The sequence below is a fragment of the Heterocephalus glaber genome, unplaced genomic scaffold, assembly GCF_053883595.1.
Source record: "Heterocephalus glaber isolate CG9 unplaced genomic scaffold, H.glaber_assembly_v1.0 deba00001569, whole genome shotgun sequence".
Classification (NCBI taxonomy): Eukaryota; Metazoa; Chordata; class Mammalia; order Rodentia; family Bathyergidae; genus Heterocephalus; species Heterocephalus glaber.
In genome coordinates, this window is record NW_028258354.1 from 12,471,771 (window position 1) to 12,490,968 (window position 19,198).

A 19,198-nucleotide genomic window follows, 5' to 3' on the forward strand; every position below is an offset into this window, starting at 1 on the left:
ATCTTACATACATTAATTCTTTAGTACTCATAGCAACACTAGGAAGTGGATAGAATTATCATTGCCATTTTACAGACATCGGAACTGAGATATCAACAGGTATTTCCTCATACAGTTAATCATCAACAGAGTTAAGCTTCAAGTTAGGCCAATTAGGAATGAGGGTTTAGCAGTTTAATCTGTATATTAATTATCTTAGCACAATTGCCTTAGCTTAATGAAGAAAATCCTCAACATGTTGAACACAGGGATTAGGGCCTTCCCCCTCTTCCACCTCTTCCCCCTCCCCCTCCCCCCTCATCTTCCTCCTCCTCCTCCTCCTCCTCCTCCTCTTCTTCTTCTTCTTCTTCTTCTTCTCCTCCTCCTCCTCCTCCTCCTCTCCTCCCCCTCCTCCCCTCCTCCTCCTCCTCTTCTTCTTCTTCTTCTTCATCTTCCCCTTTTTCTCTTTCTCCTGATTGTTCTCCCCCCACTTCTCTCTGCCTCTCTGTCCCATCTGCCTATTAATCTAAACCTGCTCAAAACATGATGCTTTAGATTTTTCCCAAATTAAAACATTCAGGTCTACAGGTAGGTCGTCTAGCACAGCATTTTTTCTTTGAACTAATGTGGTAGTTTTGACAAACATTTGTGTATAACAAATTATCTAATATGATACAGACACAGCCTGAATTCCCCATACGTGCTGGAAGAAATCAGCTTTCTATTCAATAGACTCTGTACCTGTGAAATCTCTTTGATATTCCCATTTTATTCCCATCATAATAAATGATTATTGCTTATTTTGCACCCATAAGACCTGAAGTCATAAATGAAGACCTAAGCAGGACACTAAAGATTAACTCCATTTCCATCAGAATCTTAGTTAATGTTATTTGTGGAAGGCATTTGATTGTAAGGCAATTTGGATCTTCATAGGCTCAATCTTCTATCACTAGATTTTTCTTCATATATTGTTTGACATTTTCTCCTACTAGCTCTTGGGAGAAAAGTGAAGGATGTAGGCACACATTATGAAAATTAAATGTGGCATGCAAGTGACCAAAAACACCAGCCAGAAACATTAATTACAGAAAATCTGGCTCTCAGAACTATGCATGATGATGCAAATGCCATATGATTACTGCAAGGAGGAATTAAACCTTTTCTTCTCTAGCATTGGATGCTATGCTTCTAATAACTCAGTCCAAGTTTGCAGCACTGTGCCTGCGGCACATACTGAACTTTCAGTCAATAAAATTCCATAGCTTCACTTCCATGGATGAGAGTTAATTCAGTGTTCCCACAGCTCACACTTCCACCACTGATTTTTTTAAGCCTCTACTTTAAGTTTATAGGTTTTCCCAAATTCAGTTTGTCTAATAGTTTAAGCACTTTCCCTGGCCCTCTTGTGTTAGATGGCTGCACTAAGAATAAGAATTACCACTTACTGATTGATTCCTTCTTTAGAATCTTTTACCTCAGGATGTTTACATCAGGCTAAATTAGGACATTCTGAACTGCTGTGATAACCAGTGCTTTAACTGCTTTGCAATCAACTCCCAGCAATGAAGTGCAGATGGGAGAGTGGGTAGAGATGGAGAGCAAGAGATAAGAATACAGTTCCAGAAGATGAGTGATTTTTTTTTCTTTGGAATCAAGAAATTCATCATAAGTATGAAAAACACAGCTGTAACTGGCAAGGAGAGTGATTCAGCTTTCTATCCCGACAGCCTTTTAATGCTGGCAGCAAGAATTGGACCTGAAAGACTTCTACGCTTTGGGTTCTGATTTTCATTTAGTCCTACCAGCAAGAAAAATCAGTTTGGAGCCATGAGCATGCTGATTTTGTTAATTCCCTCAAATATGTCCCTTGTTTAAATCACCGCTGATTAAACATTCTTGACATCTTTCCTTTTTCATTGTGCGATGACTCATCAGGTGAATACAGTGGAACACAAAAACTAAATCTGTTTCTTTAACATGTTTACTAAAAGTGAGTAATAGAAAAAACAATATCAGTGAAAATGAGGAATGGCTCTGGTGCACTGTGTATTTTACCTGTTGCTAGTTTTTAAGAAATGACATATTTGCCATCAGAGAATATCAGAGGAGCTAAGTCAGACCACAGACCTGAACTACAGCAAGCCTGGGCTTCTGCTGCCAAATAAGCATTTCCCAAATCAGGTAGATTGCTCTGCCACCACCCAAGGTCATCTAAAGATAGTAATTTTGATGTAATCATGGATTTTCACTTCACTTTGTCCAAAACAATGTTCAAATTACCTCCAATATTTTCTTTTCTTTTATCCTAACAGCCTAAATCTTGACATAGTGAAATTGTTTGCAGGGACATGTAAAATCTTTTGAACTAAAGTTCATTTTTCATTATGCTACTTTTAGCATAACAGAAGTTAGACTTTCTGTTCCACATAGAACAATAACAGGGAGAGGATGACTACCATAGCAAATTACTCACTCCTACCAACTTCATAATACATCAAGCTCTGTCACTTTTATTAGGGTAGGAAATAATCATATTCTGTGTAATACATAAGAGATTTGCATGTATTGGTTCTGTGATATTTATTTGACCCTGGATGTGTCATTTTAAATCTCTGATCTTTAATTTCTCATCTAGATAGACATTAGACCAGGGGTGGCCAACCTATGGCATGCATGCTGCAGTGGGTCTTTTTGTATCATTGAAAGCTCTAAAAAGTTCACTGACACTACATTCGCCTATAATAAGATCTTGGGTTTTATGTTCCATTCTATTACTTTCCCTGTCCTAACAAGAATTCTCTTCCTGGTGTGTTAAATAGGGTTTTAAATGCAGTCTAGGACAATATTTTAACTTAGTTATCACTTGAAAAGTAATTTGAATAAGACAGCTAACAAGTTATACATTTTTCTTCTTCCAAGAAAGATTCCATTTTAGGGTATGATTTTGGTGAATTAGAAGATTATTAAATGCATTTAACAAAAATGACACATTAATCTTATGTGCACAGCTGCTGTCTCATAGTTGAGGACTGAGAAAGTCCAAGTTCAGACCAAACCTCATTCTTTGTTCTGCATCTGTCTTCCTTTTCAGGTTTAAGCCAGTTACCTAACTTGTTTGTATCTGAATTTTTTTTATTTCTGTCTTGGAATTAATTTTATATATAAACTTGCCTTAATAAACTGAGGCCAGTGCAAATAAAAATCATTTGAGAGCACAATACCCATGGGAAAATGTGAAAAGAATTTAAAAATTTAAAGATAAGTAAAAGACTAAAAGTTGCTCCTTCAAACATTGTTATTGACAACATAAGTGCCTCATGATTTGGAGAATGCTAACATGGGCTGTAGGTTGTCATGACAACAGCCACTGTTATTACCAGCCTACCTGGAAGGATCCAAAAGTAAGGTGATAATATAAAAGAGTTTCTCAAAAAAAAAAAGTGTTTCACTTGGTCATGGCTTATGAAGTGGCAGGTATTTACCTCCTGTTGTCTATGTACCTTTCCCATTTCCCACTTTCTGCTGGCCACTTCTTACTCTGTATTTCCCTTCTTCTGAGATCGATGGTTCCATTTGCCAGTCAAAGGACATAATGTTCTTTTACTTCCTTATGAGATCTAAGACGGGGTAATGGAAGTTGATTCAAGAAAAGTGGGATTTTTCCCCCATTAAGTTTATTGGTACATTTTAGGTATAAAATAGTTACTTTCTTCATTGGGATCTTGTACCATTACATGGGTATCTTGGGTCATATTTTTTTCCCCTTCCCTTGCCCTCCCTTCACCCCCTCCACCCTTCCCTATTTGCAAAGACCTTGTTTCCATTTTTTTCCTTTTCTCATATTTTTTCTTTTCCCTTTTTTCCTTTCCCCTACCCCTCCCACTTCTGCTCCTTTAGACCTTTTCTTCCTATTACACAATATCAATTATACATTTTTAAAATTACAATATCAAGATCTAGGAGACATTATCACAGATTTTACAGAATTAAAAGGATATAGAAAGCATATTACAAAAATCTTTTTTGAAATAAATTTGACAATTTCTAAGAAGTACCTTGGAAAACAAATTAATGAGACTATCTCTGGAGGAAATATAAAATTTGAATGGCACCTTTTAAAGAAAGTATATTCCTAGTTTGAAAACCTACCTATATGACAACAGCAGGCTCATAAACATTTTAACTGATAAATTATATCAAAAAATTAAAGGAGAAGAAAGAAGGAACACTTCTCCCCTCATTTCAGGAAATCAACATTGTGCTTATCCTAAAACTGGATAAAGATAATTGAAGAAAAAAGTATGAACATAGATAAGAATTTGTTTAACAAAACAAACTATTAGAAGTCCAATCTGGCAGTATGTATAAAGTGGTTTTGTTATAGGGATGGCAGTGTTGGTTCAGCATTGGAAGATCCACCCCCAAAAGTCATCATTTTAACAGAGGAAAGGAAAAAGCCTGTCACTAGTTGGAGAAAAAGTATTGGACTAAATTCTATAGCTGTTCATGGTAAAAGCTATCAGGAGGCTAGAAGTAGAATAGAACCTTCTCAACAGATTAAAGACATGTACTCCATACTTCCAGTGAGAATGCCTTATATGAATGGAGAAGATACAATGCTTTCTCCTTAAGGTGGGGAACAAGGGCAGATATGCTTACTCTTTATCTGTCCATTAAACTTTGAAACCTAGTCCCCACCAAAATAGTCTGGCAATAAAATGACACAATTAGGATAGGATTGGCAAGGTAGAAGCAAAATCTTTATATGTAGATGAAATGATCATCTACAGAGAGAATACTAAGAAATCTCTAGGAGCCCTTAGAACTTGTATTTGAATTTAGCAGGATTAGAAAACACAAGGTATATATAAAAATTCAGGTCTGTGTATACTTGCTATAAATGAAGAATTGGATATTGAAATTTAAAAGTTATGTAAGAGTACAAGGGACATAGAAAAGTTAAAAAAAAAACAGTGTTGGAAGATGTTTAGTACCTAATTTTAAGACTTCTTCTAGAGCTACAGTAATCAAGGCAGTGCTGGTGTAAAGAAAGACATATAGATCATTGGAATAAAACAGACTCTAGAAATAGAACCACACATATATGGTCCACTGAGTTTTGAAAGATTATTTAACATTAGCATTTTATAGAATATAAACTCAATTCAAGAGCCAAGGAAGAGATAGTGTTTTCAGCAAATGGCACTAGAACACCTGGTATCCATATATAAAAAATTAACCTCAACCCTTTATTTCCATGCATAAAAATAACTTGAAGGGATCTATGAACCTAAATATGAAAGAATAAAAGTATAAAACTTTAAGAAGAAATTATAAGGGAAAATGTTTATGAATTCAGGGTAGGCGAGAACTACCTAGGATACAAAAGACATGATGTATAAAAGAAAAAAATTGATAAATGAGATTCCATCAAAATTTAGAACTTTAAATGGCATCATTAAAATGAAAAGTAGTCCTTAAACAGACCATATTTACAATGCATATAACCTATGACCAGACTATATAAAGAATTCTTAGAGCTCATTAATAGACAACCCAATTAAAATGTAGACATAAGAAGCTGATAAATAGCCAGTATAGCACAAAGAAAGGAGTGCAAATCTAGAATCAGAAAAATTCTAATCAGTACAATAATAAGATTGAATTATACACTTACTAGGGAGATGAAGTTACAAGTTTTAAAAGCCTTGTCGTGACTTTTTCTCTTTGTTGGATTCTCCCGCTTTGTGTTTAATTTGTCACTCCCAATGGATTCATTTTGCTGGGTTTCCTGGGGTTGTGATCCTCATTGTCTTTTCCTAGAATATTGTCTAAAATTTTTTGGAGTGCTGGTTTGTTATTCATGAAGTTCCTGAGGTGGTCTTTATCATGAAAGTATCTTATTTCTCCATCAATTTTGAAAGATAGTTTTGCAGGGTACATCAATCTGGGTTGGAGGCTGTTTTCCCTTAGGGCTTGAAATACATCACTCCAAGCTCTTCTTGCCTTGAGGGTTTGCATTGAGAAGTCTGCTGTGATTCTGATGGACTTTCCTTTGTATGTGATTTGTTTCTTTTCTCTCACTGCTTGTAGAATTTTGTTCTTCTGTTGGATTTCTGGAATCCTAAGTATTATATGCCTATGTGTAGATTTTTTTGATCAAGGCTAGCTGGAGTCCTATATGCCTCACTTATCTGTATGTAAAGTTCTTTTCCCCTGCTTGAGAAGTTTTCTGCCATTACTTCTGTGAACAGTTTTTTTATCTTGTCTGTACTCTCTCCTGTTTCTTCATTGACTCCTATCAGTCTTATGTTATTCTTCTTTGCATCATCTAGCAGCTGCTGGATTGATTTCTCATGTTCCCTTACAATTTTAAAGCAATTTTTCTTCTCCTGGTCACTAATTGCAATCTTTTCTTCTATATCTGAAATTGTATCCTCACATTGGTCCATTCTGCTGCGTAGGCTTTTGATGGAGTTTTTAATCTCCTGGAAATCTATTTGCATCTCTTTTATGGATTCCATTTGTTTCCTATGTTGAGATTCCATCATGTTCCTCAGATCCTCTATTTTTTTATCTGTTTCCTCTCTAGATTTATTGATCATGTCTTGCACCATGAGCAAAATCTTTGCTGTTATCTGAGTAATTATTTCTGATTTCATTTTTCCCAGATCCTCTTTTGTTGCCAGTTGAGGGAGTCCAGGTAGTTGAGTATCAGATTGTTCCATCTCGTTTTCCCTTTGGGGTTACTGTAGGTGATCCAGAAGTCTCTTTTTGAGGCTTGCTTATGTGTCTTCTCACTTCTACGGGGGCGGGGGGTGCTTCTGGCTCCTGTGCGGCTCAGCTTTGCTGCCCTAAGAGCTTGTGGAGGCAGGGGAGCTTCCTTCCAGGTGCTGGGACTGGCTCAGCTTCTCTGCCCTAGGAGCTTGGGATGGTGGTGGGGAAGCTTCCTGAAAAGTGTTTGAGAAGAACTAGAAGGAAGTTCTCTTCTTCAGTTAGGAGTAGGTAATGAAAGTTCATGAAATCACCTTCATTTAACTAAAAGTTGACTGATTAAGTGTGAGCTAAAACTTAATCTTCTCATTTAAGGCAAAAGAGAAAAAAATATGGTTTAAGTTAAGTAGTGTTTACATAAATTTACCATACTGTATTTATGTGCACTTATTTATACTGTTTCTTCTTTTTTCTTTTTAAAAAATTCTGGGGAATTCCAGGTCATGATAGTGAATTGAGCCAATGTTAAAAGTCCATTCTTCTGCTCAAATATGAATAAATTATGGGCAAAATACATTTTATAAACTGAAAATCACAAGGTTACATTTAAAATCAAGAAGACGAATATATGGTTCAGAAACCAAGAATTACTCTAAAAATGGCAAAACAAAGTAAAATCAGACATAAACATTTTGTACCAGCAAGTAGCTGAAGTCATGAGCCCAGAATAATCTAACAGGAGGTCCAGAGGAATAGCAGAGAAAATGGGCATGAAGCGGTGTTGCAAGACTTAATCCTTGAAATTTCTCAGTATCAAAGAAAAATAGACATGCACAGACTAATAAACTCCACTGCATCTAAGAAGTAAGTATATTTTGAAAATACATGTATAGAGATATTGTAGTAAAATTGCAAAGTGTTAAGGTGAAGAGAAAATCCCACCAGAAAAAACCAACCAAAATTAGGTAAATGTAGATATTCATTAGCAAATGTAAATGCGTAAGGAAATAGATTAATATTTACAGGTATAAGGTTCTGAAGGAAAAATAACTATTCTATAATTCTACTGTCTATTTTATGGATGTATTTTTTGGCATACATATGCATCAAAACTAAACACCATTATTAGAACTTTGAAAGCGTTTTTCAGCTATATATAAATTCATAGAATTAGAAGAAAATAGTGAGGTACCAGAATAAAAAATGAAAGAAGAATCAAGAAGCTATACTGGAAGCTGGAAATGAATGCTATTTGTAAACTAAACAAAATAATAATTTTATGTTTAGTAACAAGATGTATCTAAAATTTTAGACAAAACTCATGTGAGAGTTGAAGAAATTTTTGAAAAAAATTAAAATGTGCTAGAATTACTGTTTTTATCAGAAAAAGAGTTACTGGTTGACTTTGTGCTTTGTCAAGCAAATGTAAATATATGTTAAATATTAAATTATAAAAGTCAACAGTAAAAAATTAGAAACAGAATGCATAATTTCTACTGATAAAAACAAAAGTGAGGATGAACAAAAATCTGGATCAGTTGAAGAGAAAAACAAGAAAACAAGAATAATTAAACAAAGAAATGTATGACACATGAAAAACACAAAGTAATGTGGCAAAGACAAGAGCAAATACGTCAGTAATCAGGAAAGTGTAAAATAAAGCATCAAAGTTATTTCCTAAAAAGACTCTCAGTTTATTTCTTTAAAAATGATAACTTACGTGCTGTTCCATGAGTTACACAGAAATGAGTAAAATGGATAGGAAAAAATGTATTTTTATAAATATCAAATAAAGTACTTGATGTAGCACTACTCAAATAATAAATATAGAATAAACTGGTGAACAGCATTAAAAGGGCCCAAGAAAAAATACTTAATACTTGTAAAAGGAACAAATCACAAAGTAAGACAAAAAATAAAAAAAGTTCCAGAGTGTGTTCTTCCACTTGGGGGGATCTCAAACTTGTTTACATAATTTACTTTGTTAGATCAATTTTAAGCAGTATTTTGAGAATAATAGCATTTAATTGTAATGATGATCATTAAAATATAGTTTACTTCTTAACACAATGTTTTTGCTTTCCAATGAAATTAAACAGAAAATGTTTTACCTAAGAAACTTTTTACGCTTTGGTCACATTCATTTCACAGTAGGCATAAGAAGTGATCAAAAACTACAGTAAATGTTTATATTAAAAATTTATTACAATAAAAGGCATATTGCCATTAATCTTTCTCAAAATACTCTCCTTCACCTCGAACATACTTGTCTCATCCTTCTTGCCACTTTGTGAGGTAGCTCTGGAAGTCTTTCGTGACTTTACCAGGTGTGATGATTGCTGCGACTCCTGCTGCTGAGTGCCATCAAATAGAAGGGCAGGCTTGGAAAAACTCTGCAGTGGCCTCATCTATTTCTCACTGGGTCTGGAAAAGTGTGGCTTCTGGCTCTTTTCCAAAGTCAAAATGATCATGAAACATAAGCATTTTGAATTGATCCGGAACATTTAGGCACACATGACAGTGCAACTAAAGACATGAAAGCCTTCCGGAACTGCTTCCAAAAGGGGCAAGAACAATGGGATAAGTGTGTTTGAAGCAAGTGGGAGTCTTTTGAGGGGAAGTAAAGGCAATGTGTCTTTTATGTAATAAATTTTAAAATTTTAAGCACACACTGCATTTTTCAATAACATTTGTACTCTTTTGATACTCTACTGTTCCTCTCTCTCTCTGTATATATATATACATATATATATATGGCAAATATAATCAATATCATACATATATCAATTGTGCAAGTGTTCTCATCTGAATTATTCTGAAATATAAACATTTAAGCTGTTTCTGTACATTTCTCCAAGATAGTCAATTGTATAGAGATATCTCCTGATATTTATTGTTTGTTCCTTCTCTCCATGAGAGGGCTTTATAGTTAACTGTAGTGATAATTTTAGTGACATTTTAAATTTTTGAACATCTGTGTGTAGTCAGCAATTATTTCTCAGTTTTTATGTTTAAAATATCATGCATTCAGGCTAGTTTTCCTAGTATTTATCTTTTTCCCAATAATTAGACTATAGACAGAAGTAAAGTCACATATGTTTAGAAAACATGAAAATCCAAAAGTCAAAGCAAACTTAAGTGCTTATATTGTTTAAAAAATTTAAGAGTACAAGTGAGATATAAGAATTATTCACTGAAATATCTTATTAATTAACTTCTGTGTATTTGTCTTCTCTGTCTGAGATTACATAGGAGTCCTAACTGGGAATGGAATGAAAAAGTAAAATCTCCCTTGAGAAACATGTCTGTAATAAGAAGTTGGTGGTTATTTGTAGTCTGTAAATGATTTTGGATCAAATGCCATATATGTTTTCTGACTACTATCAGGTTAGCGACTGGGCCACAAGACTAGTTTTTCTTTTGATCTCATGCCTTCTTCTATTAATCAAGGCATCTTGTCTCTTGACAATAATGTTGAAGAGTAAAAATTTACTCTATAGCTTAACACAAAGACGAATGCAAATTTAATGCCATTCCCTTAACACCTCATGAAAAAAAAACATGAGGCTTTTCAACATCAAATATGCTTCCCCAATGCCTGTTTCTTGTCAACAAACATCATTTAATCTTTGAGAGGCAGATGCACACATCTTTTGGCTGAAAGCACAGAGAACAATTTTATACCAAACACATCAAGAGAGAAATTGGGAACAGTCACAATACACTTTTGCTCAGTTTTGGAAAAGCTTTCATTGTACTAGACAAAAACTGGCCTCATGCTGGGTCCCAAAATTCCTCCTACGGAGTGTAATCTCCTGAGAGATTTTTTTTATTATTATTGTCTTTACTGCTTAGATCAACAGGCAGATTGAGTGAAAATAACCCTTCAAATCCATTTTTAATCTTTCAAACAGGCAAATTAGTTGTGAATTATTTATCAAGAACATCCAGGTGGATGCTAATACAATCAAAGCAGCTTTCTGCTTTCCTGTTACCTAGAATTCTTGAGCCTTGAAAATACTGCTGTCACTCATATTTTCTTTTTACCAATTTTCAATTCGTTTTCTAAAAATAATTTGACATGCTATCAGAGAACTGAAAAATGTTTTCTTCTTTATCCTGTCACGACATGGTGAAACTACTAAGAAAAATAGGGACCAACAAATATTTAGGTGTAAAGAGAAATGAATGAGGGCATTGGGGAAGGAAAAATTGAGGAAACTAAAAATATTCTTAAAAGATTTCCATTATAGTAATTCTCTTTGTGCTAGAATATAGTGTGCACACTATACTGATCCCATTATGTTAATCAGTGAGGTTGTTTTAAGGGAAGAGCAAGTCAGGGGGCCGGGGGCCGGGGGCCAGGGATTTAGCTCAGTGGTTCTGGCGCCTGCCTTGCAAGCACAAGGACCCAAGTTCGATCCCTGGTACCAAAAAAAAAGAACAAGTGAACTAAAATTTCTTGATTTGCAACTTCATGAAATCAGTAGAAAGTCCCTTTCCATTGCTGACCTAAATCTTTTGGTTTGTTTGTTTTTTTGTTTTGTTTTGTTTTTGTTACCGGGGATCGAACTCGGGACCTTGCGCTTGTGAGGCGGGGACAGCACCACTGAGCTAAATCCTCAGCCCCATGACCTAAATCTTTAGTTAACCCAAATTGTGTCACATTGTTTTATAGCACACAGACACTTTTACACAACACCAAGCCTTATATTTCTTTCTTTCTTTTTTTTTTTTTTAGCCCAGGCTGGCCTCCTGAGTGCTGTGCCACCACTCCTGGCTAATATTTCCCTTGTAATATACAGGCAAATTTCCTAGCTGCTTCAAAATCTTGAACAAAACTGTAGAATTAACTCAAGCAAAACTGAATGATGCTTTAAAAATGAACAGAATACTTTATTAGTAATGAGAGTAATACATATTACTTGTCCAGTTAGAAATATCATGATGCTATTAAGCAACAAGGCAATCTTTCTACTGACACTTCTTATTTTACACATATTAATGAGTACTATTTGATGTTTTGACACATGTATATTATTTTGTACATTGATCAAATTAGTGTAGTTAGTATAAGTATCACCTCATGCATTTATCTTTTACTTGTGGCAAAACATCCAAAAACGCTTCTTCTGGTTATTTTGAAACATACAGTATTTTATTGTTAACCATAGTCATCCTATACAGCATGATAGAGCACCAGGACAGTTTTTTTTTTAATGGGCATAAATTGTAAAACCAACATTATTGAATACACTTATATATCGTGATTAATCCTCATGAAAATCCAAAAGGTTAAAAATCTAACACTCCCCACTTATTGATGAGAAAACCAAATACTAGCAAGTGGACAGGAAGGATTGAATAGTTGCTCTGCCTCCGGAGCCTGTCATCTTAATCAACTTATATTTGGTTTCTCTTCCATTCACTATGCCTAGTACCACTAAACACATTCTTGTAAAGCATTTGAGTGATTCTTTACAAAAAAAATAAAACTGTTTTGGAAGTGTCTTCTACAAGTTACACAAAACACTTAAACTACTTGGAATGCTGATGGATATAACAAAACTGATGACTGTGCTTTTCTCGGGCTACTCCTTTTTGCTGTGTATGCTTTCTGCTCAAATTGGTGTTAAGTAATATTACTTCAAAGTGGGGAAGATGCCAAAAAAGTTGAAGACAGAGAAAGGGCAGTGCAGATAAGAGAATGTGAAGGCGTGAATAAGAAATACTGTGTGTTTTTTAGTCTGCCAAAGAAAAACTATATTAAGCTTAAAATAGGCAGAATAGAATTAAAAATACCCTTAACAGGGGTGGGGATTTAGCTCAGTGGTGCTGCTGCCTGCCTCACAAGTGCAGGGTCCCGAGTTTGACCCTCAGTACAAAAAAAAAAAAAAAAAAACTCTTAACAATTCTGAGGTGCCACATACATTCTTATGTAAAACTCACTTCATTCTTTTAATAATACTGTGAGATAAGTATGAGTATCCTTTTCAGGCAAGATTCCTGGGGCACATCAATGCAGAGACAGAGCTCAAACCCAAGTCCTCTCCTGCCGAATCCATTGCTCTATCTCCTGCCTCTCTGTTACTCTTCTATGAAGTGCTATGATTGGCACCATTTCTGCAGTCTAACCTGAATCCTTGATTTCCAAATTATGACACCTCTGCTTACTAGCTGTGGAACTTTGAGAAAATTAGTTGCTCTCTCTGCAGCTTCAATTCTTTATTTGTAAAACAAAAACAATAATGACACATAAAGAGTTTTCAGGGTTAATGAGCAGGTACACATAAAAGCCTGTGAAAGAATTTCTGCTGGGAACTTTGAAAAGTTTGATAAAATTTTGAAAATATAATCATTACTTTATTGCCATAAGCCATTGCTACAGTACATCCTAGAAACAAGGTGAGAGTGCTCACTTTCATTGTTCTTATTCACTGTTGTACTAAAAAAGGTCTTAGGCAGCGCTGCAGGCAAGAAAAATGAGGTAATAATGATGGGACAGGAACAAATACAATTATTCATAGAACATGATCATGAACGTTATAAGTCCTACATAATTGACAAAAAAGCTACTAGAAATAAATGAGTATTCTATACTCACAGATTTGAAGTCAAGGAATAAAAACATTGTATTTTTGAAAAAAATAAACTGACTTTTACTTCATGATATCACAGTATAAAGTTAAATCAAAATAAAAAACAAGATAAAAGTTTTGTGATCATAGGGCAGAAAAAGATTTCTTGAACAGGAAAAATAATAAATAATTTTAAAACCTTAACTTAGACTTCATCAAAAGTAAAATCTTTTCATGTTCAAAGGATATCAAGGAAAATGAAGAAATTATCAATATGCTAGGAGAAAATAAAGCACTTGTATACAGAAGATGTAGAGAACTCTTACAACTCAATATTGAAAAAAAGGAACTTAGTGAAAACAATACCAAAACATTCTTACACCAACAAAGAAAATATATAGATCACTATTAACCATATGGAAAGACATTGAACTTCATTAGTCATCAAACAGTTGCAAATTAAAATGGCAATGAGATAACCTTTCAAATTAAATGGCAATGTAATAGCTACAGTGAAAAAGTCTGACCATAACAAGTATTGTCAAGAATATAAAAGAGCTGGAACTCTCACCAACTTCCTGGTGAAAATGGAAAACAGTACAACTATTTGGAAAAATTATTTGTAGTTTCTTATAAAGTTAAACATAATCTTTAACCACATGATCCAGCAATTTCATGCTTAGACATTTTCCCAAGATAAATGAATGTTTTACAAAATGTCCTCATCATTGTTCATGGCAACTATTTATAATAGTTCTGTAATGAAAACAATCAAAATTGTTCTTAAATTGGTGAATGAATAAATGTTTACCCATGTAACCATACAATGAATTGTGTATTCTACAACCTAGTACTTCTCAACAACTAAAAGGAATTAACAATAACATTGAAGAATCTCTTGAATAAAGTTAGGCAGAAAAGTATATGCAATATATTATTTCATTAATATGAAACCCTAGAAATGGTAAATATAGTTTATAATGATAGTAAGCAGATGAGTAATTGCCTAGGATTGAAGGTATGACAGGGAATTGATAGAAGGGCACAAGAGAATACTTTAGGATAACAGAAATATCATTTATTTTGATTGAGATATTGGTCACATTGGTGTATAGATTTGTCAAAATGCACATTTAAAATAGATGTATCTTATTGTATTAAAATTATACTACAGCAAAATTAATTTTAAAAATATCTATACTATCAAGTCTCATTAATTCTGTACTCATACTACTGTTAGTTGTTTTTAAGAGAAGTTACAAGTATGTGTGTAAACTTATTCTAAAATAAGAAAGACAAATTAATAGGAGAGTAAAAGACTGAATGATTGACTGGCTATTTACAAGAATATCAAGGTTTAGCCTGGTCCATCTCCACATACCAAAATAAATTTCAAGAATAACTGAATGAAGTGTGTATATATAACATACTATTTTTAAAAAGAGGAAAGCATAAAAAATAATTTTTGATTTTCTAAATGCATAGCATTTTTAAGATTATAATGAATGGAAAAATCATTAACTGATTAATATTTATATCTTAACATTTTTATCTTAAAATTTAAAATTATATTTTAAAAATATAAATCAAATTCAGTGTTAAATAACCAATTTTTAAAAATCTGCAATATATATGACTTTATATGTTCATGAATAACAGATAAGAATTTAAGATCTAAAGTACTCAGAAACAGACAAGAAAACTCCACCACACATAAGTGGACTCTTTGCATAAATGAATAAAGAATATTAGCATAGGACTGGTGATTTAGCTCAGGGGTGCCACTGCCTGCCTCAATGAAATTGACTAGAAAAACTGTAAAAAAAATCCTAACAAATCAAAGAGCTGAATCTTGCAAAGAATTTAAAAAGTAGATAAGCCCTTAGCCAGACTCATCAAGAGAGAGAAAAGACTCCCATCAATGTAATTAGAAGTGAAAAAGATACAATCACAACAAACACTATTGAAATCCAGAAGATAGTAACTACTTTAAAAAATTATATTCCAACAAATTAGCAAATTTTTTTTTTTTCTGGTACTGGGGATCAAACTCAGGTCCTTGCACTTGCAGAGCAGGTGGCGGAACCACTGAGCTAAATCTCTGGCCCACAAATTAGCAAATTTTGAAGAAATGGACAGATTCTTAGATATATACTATGGGAGCCATTGTGAGATACATCAGTCAAAGCCCAGGCATCTGAGGATTCCCAAAGGACATGACCTCATCATCAGCACAGGTGCATGACGGGCTTACTTATGTAACCATAATCAACCACACATGTGCACTATGGGCATGCAAGGTCATGCAGCTGTAATTTTATTCAGTATGCTTTAGCATGTGATAATAGGACTATAACTTCTGGGAAAATAAAGAAGCTTTGCTGCTGCTACTACTTGCCAATGCCTGCCCTACATGTTTTCTTTTCTTTGGGACTTCTACCTGAAAAAACACCCCATTCAGCCTCTCAACCCCAAGACATACAAACTACCAAATCTAACCTTAGAAGACATAAATATGCTTAACAACCCAATAACAAGTGATGAAATTGACTCAGCAATAAAGAATCTACCAACTAAAAGCATGCAAGGACCTGATGTATTCACTGCTGAATTCTACAAAACCCTTAAGGATATTATATCACCAATACTCCTCAAGCTCTTCAAAGAAATTGTAAGGCATAGAGTGCTCCCAAATTCATTTGTGCAAGCCAGTAGCACCCTGATCCCCAAACCAGACAAAGACCCTCCAAAAAAGAGAACTATAGGCCAATCTCTTTTATGAACATAGATGCAAAAAATATATTAGCAAATACAATGTAGCACATTATGAAAAAGATGATACATCATGATCAAGTAGGTTTCATCCCAGACATGCAAGGATGGCTCAACATATGTAAATCAATAAATGTAATACATCACATAAACAGGAGCAAGATCAAAAGCCACATGATCATATCAATAGACACAGAAAAGGCTTTCAATAAACTCCAATACTCCTTCCCAATATAAACCCTGAAGAAAACAGGTATGAAGTTACCATACCTGAATATGATAAAGGCTATTTATAATGAACTAATAGCCAGCATCATAATAAAAGGAGAAAAACAAAAAGCATTCCCCCTAAAATCAGGAACAAGACAATGATATCCACTATCACCTATTCTATTCAACATAGTTCTTAAAACATTAGTCAGAGCAATTGGCAAGAAAAAGAAATAAAAGGGACACATAAAGGAAAGGAAGAACCAAAATTATCATTATTTGCAGATGACATGATACTCTTTATAGAAGATCAAAAGAATTCAGAATTAATAACCAACTTCAGCAAAGTAATAAGATACAAGATTAACACACAGAAATCATTAGCAACTGTGTGCACAACAATGAATTAAGTGAGGCCCAGAAAAAAGCTGCATAGGTGCACAAGCTTCAGCCAGAGGCCTGCCATTCCATCGGTTAAGCTCACACAGATCCTAGGGAGCAGCTGTGTGGCCCAGACCAGTGCAGCTGCAGGCGGATCTCAGCTAGGGCTCCATCCCAACCCCAGAAGCTCTTGCACACCCACCCAAGCCAAAGCCTCACCCAGAAAAGAGCTTCACAGGGCACAAGCTTCAGCCAGAGGCCAGCCATAACATCAACCACAGCCAAGGACCGACCTGGAGCTACACAGGCACACAAGCAATACCTAGAGGCTTGGCCTGATACCATTGATAAGTGCATGGAAAACCTAGCCAAAGCCCACACAGGCAATAGGAACTGGGGTGCACAGCACCCAGTCAAAGGCCCTCCAAGAGAATAGCTACATAGGGGACTCAGTGAGAGGCTCACCTAGATACCATCCCAAGTGTGCCAAGGCCCCAGCCAGAAGCCCACCCAGACAACAGGTCAGCTCAGGGATCCAGAAGGCCACCACTCTGAACCCAGGAATTGGTGTACTGGTGAGCAGCAGAATAAAGGCTGCTCAGTGGCTTGCTGAGAATTCAAGACCCCTGGGTAAGCAAAAGTCTCCTCAACAAAGGCAGCAGGCTGCATCTGTTGTAAATAAGTCTGAAAACCAGACTTCCAGATCACCTAAGGCAACACCAAAGGGCAATGGGATGGAACAATCTGATACTCAATCACCTGGACTCCCTGAACTAGCAACAAAAGAGGACCTGGAAAAAATGAAATCAGAAATAATTTCTCAGATAACAGCACAGATTGTGCCCATAGTATAAGACATGATTAATAAATCTGGAGCAGATACAGATAAAAAAAATAGAAGAGCTGAGGAATCCCAACATAGTAAACAAATGAAATCCATAAAACAGATGTAAATGGATTTCCAGGAGATTAAAAACTCCATTGAAAGTCTACACAGCAGAATGAGCCTATGTGAGGACAGAACTTCAGATATAGAAGATAGGATTGTAATTAGTGACCAGGAAAAGAAAAATTGCTTCAAAATTATAAGGGAACATGAGAAATCAATCCAGCAGCTGCTAGATGATGCAAAGAAGAATAACATAAGACTGATTGGGCTCAATGAAGAAACAGGAGAGAGGGGAGATGACATAAAAAATCTCTTCACAGAAATAATGGCAGAAAACTTCCCAAGCAGGGGAAAAGAGCTTGACATACAGATAAGTGAGGCATATAGGACTCCAAATAGCCTTGATCAAAAAAAATCTACACATAGGCATATAATTGTTAAGATTCCAGAAACTCAACAGAAGAACAAAGTTCTACAAGCAGTTAGAGAAAAGAAACAAATCACATACAAAGGAAATCCCATCAGAATCACAGCAGACTTCTCAACACAAACCCTCAAGGCAAGAAGAGATTGGAGTGACATATCACAAGCCCTAAAAGAAAATAGCCTCCAACCCAGATTGATGTACCCTACAAAACTATCTTTCAAAATTGATGGAGAAATAAGATACTTTCATGACAAAGAGCACCTTAGGAACTTTGTGAATACCAAACCAGCACTCCAAAGAATTTTACACAATAGCCTAGGAAATGACATTGAGGATCACAACCCCAGGAGGCAAAGCAGAATGACCCCATCTGGCATGACAAGAAATTAAATGGAAAGGGGGAGAATCCAACAAAAAGAAAAAGTCATGGCAATGACAAGTCAACACGTTTCAGATATAACCATCAATGTTAATGGTCTCAATTCACCAATCAAAAGAAATAGATTGGCAGAATGGGTCAAGAAGCAAAATCCAACAATATGCGGCATACAAAAAACACACTTAATTCAAAAGGAAACTCATAGACTGAAAGTTAAAGGGTGGAAAACAATACTCCATGTGACAGGAACCCAAAAAAAAGCAGGAGTAGCTATCCTCTTTACAGATCAAGTAGATTTCAAACCAACACTGATTAAGAGAGACGACAAAGGACACTACATCCTTGTAAAGGGAAGAATCCAAGAGGAAGAGATGACAATCATAAATATCTATGCACCAAACACTAGTGCACCCAACTATACAAAACAAATACTAATGGACATGAAAAGTCATATATGCACAATACAATTGTAGTGGGGGACCTCAACATCCCACTGTCACAAATAGATAGATCACCTAGACAAAAAATAAGTAATGAAAAACTAGAACTCAATCGAACTCTTGAACAAATGAACTTAACAGATGTTTACAGAGTCTTCCACCCCACAAAATCAGAATACACATTCTTCTCTGCTGCACATGGGTCATTCTCCAAAATAGACCACATACTCACACATAGAACATGTTTAAGTAAGTGCAAAGGAATTGAAGTTATCCTCTGTATATTATCAGACCATAGTGGGATGAAATTGGAGAACCATAGCAAAAGAAACTCGAAAAATTTCATAAACACGTGGAAATTGAACAACACACTTCTGAATGACCAATGGGTCACAGAGGAAATGAAAGAAGAAGTCAGACAGGTCC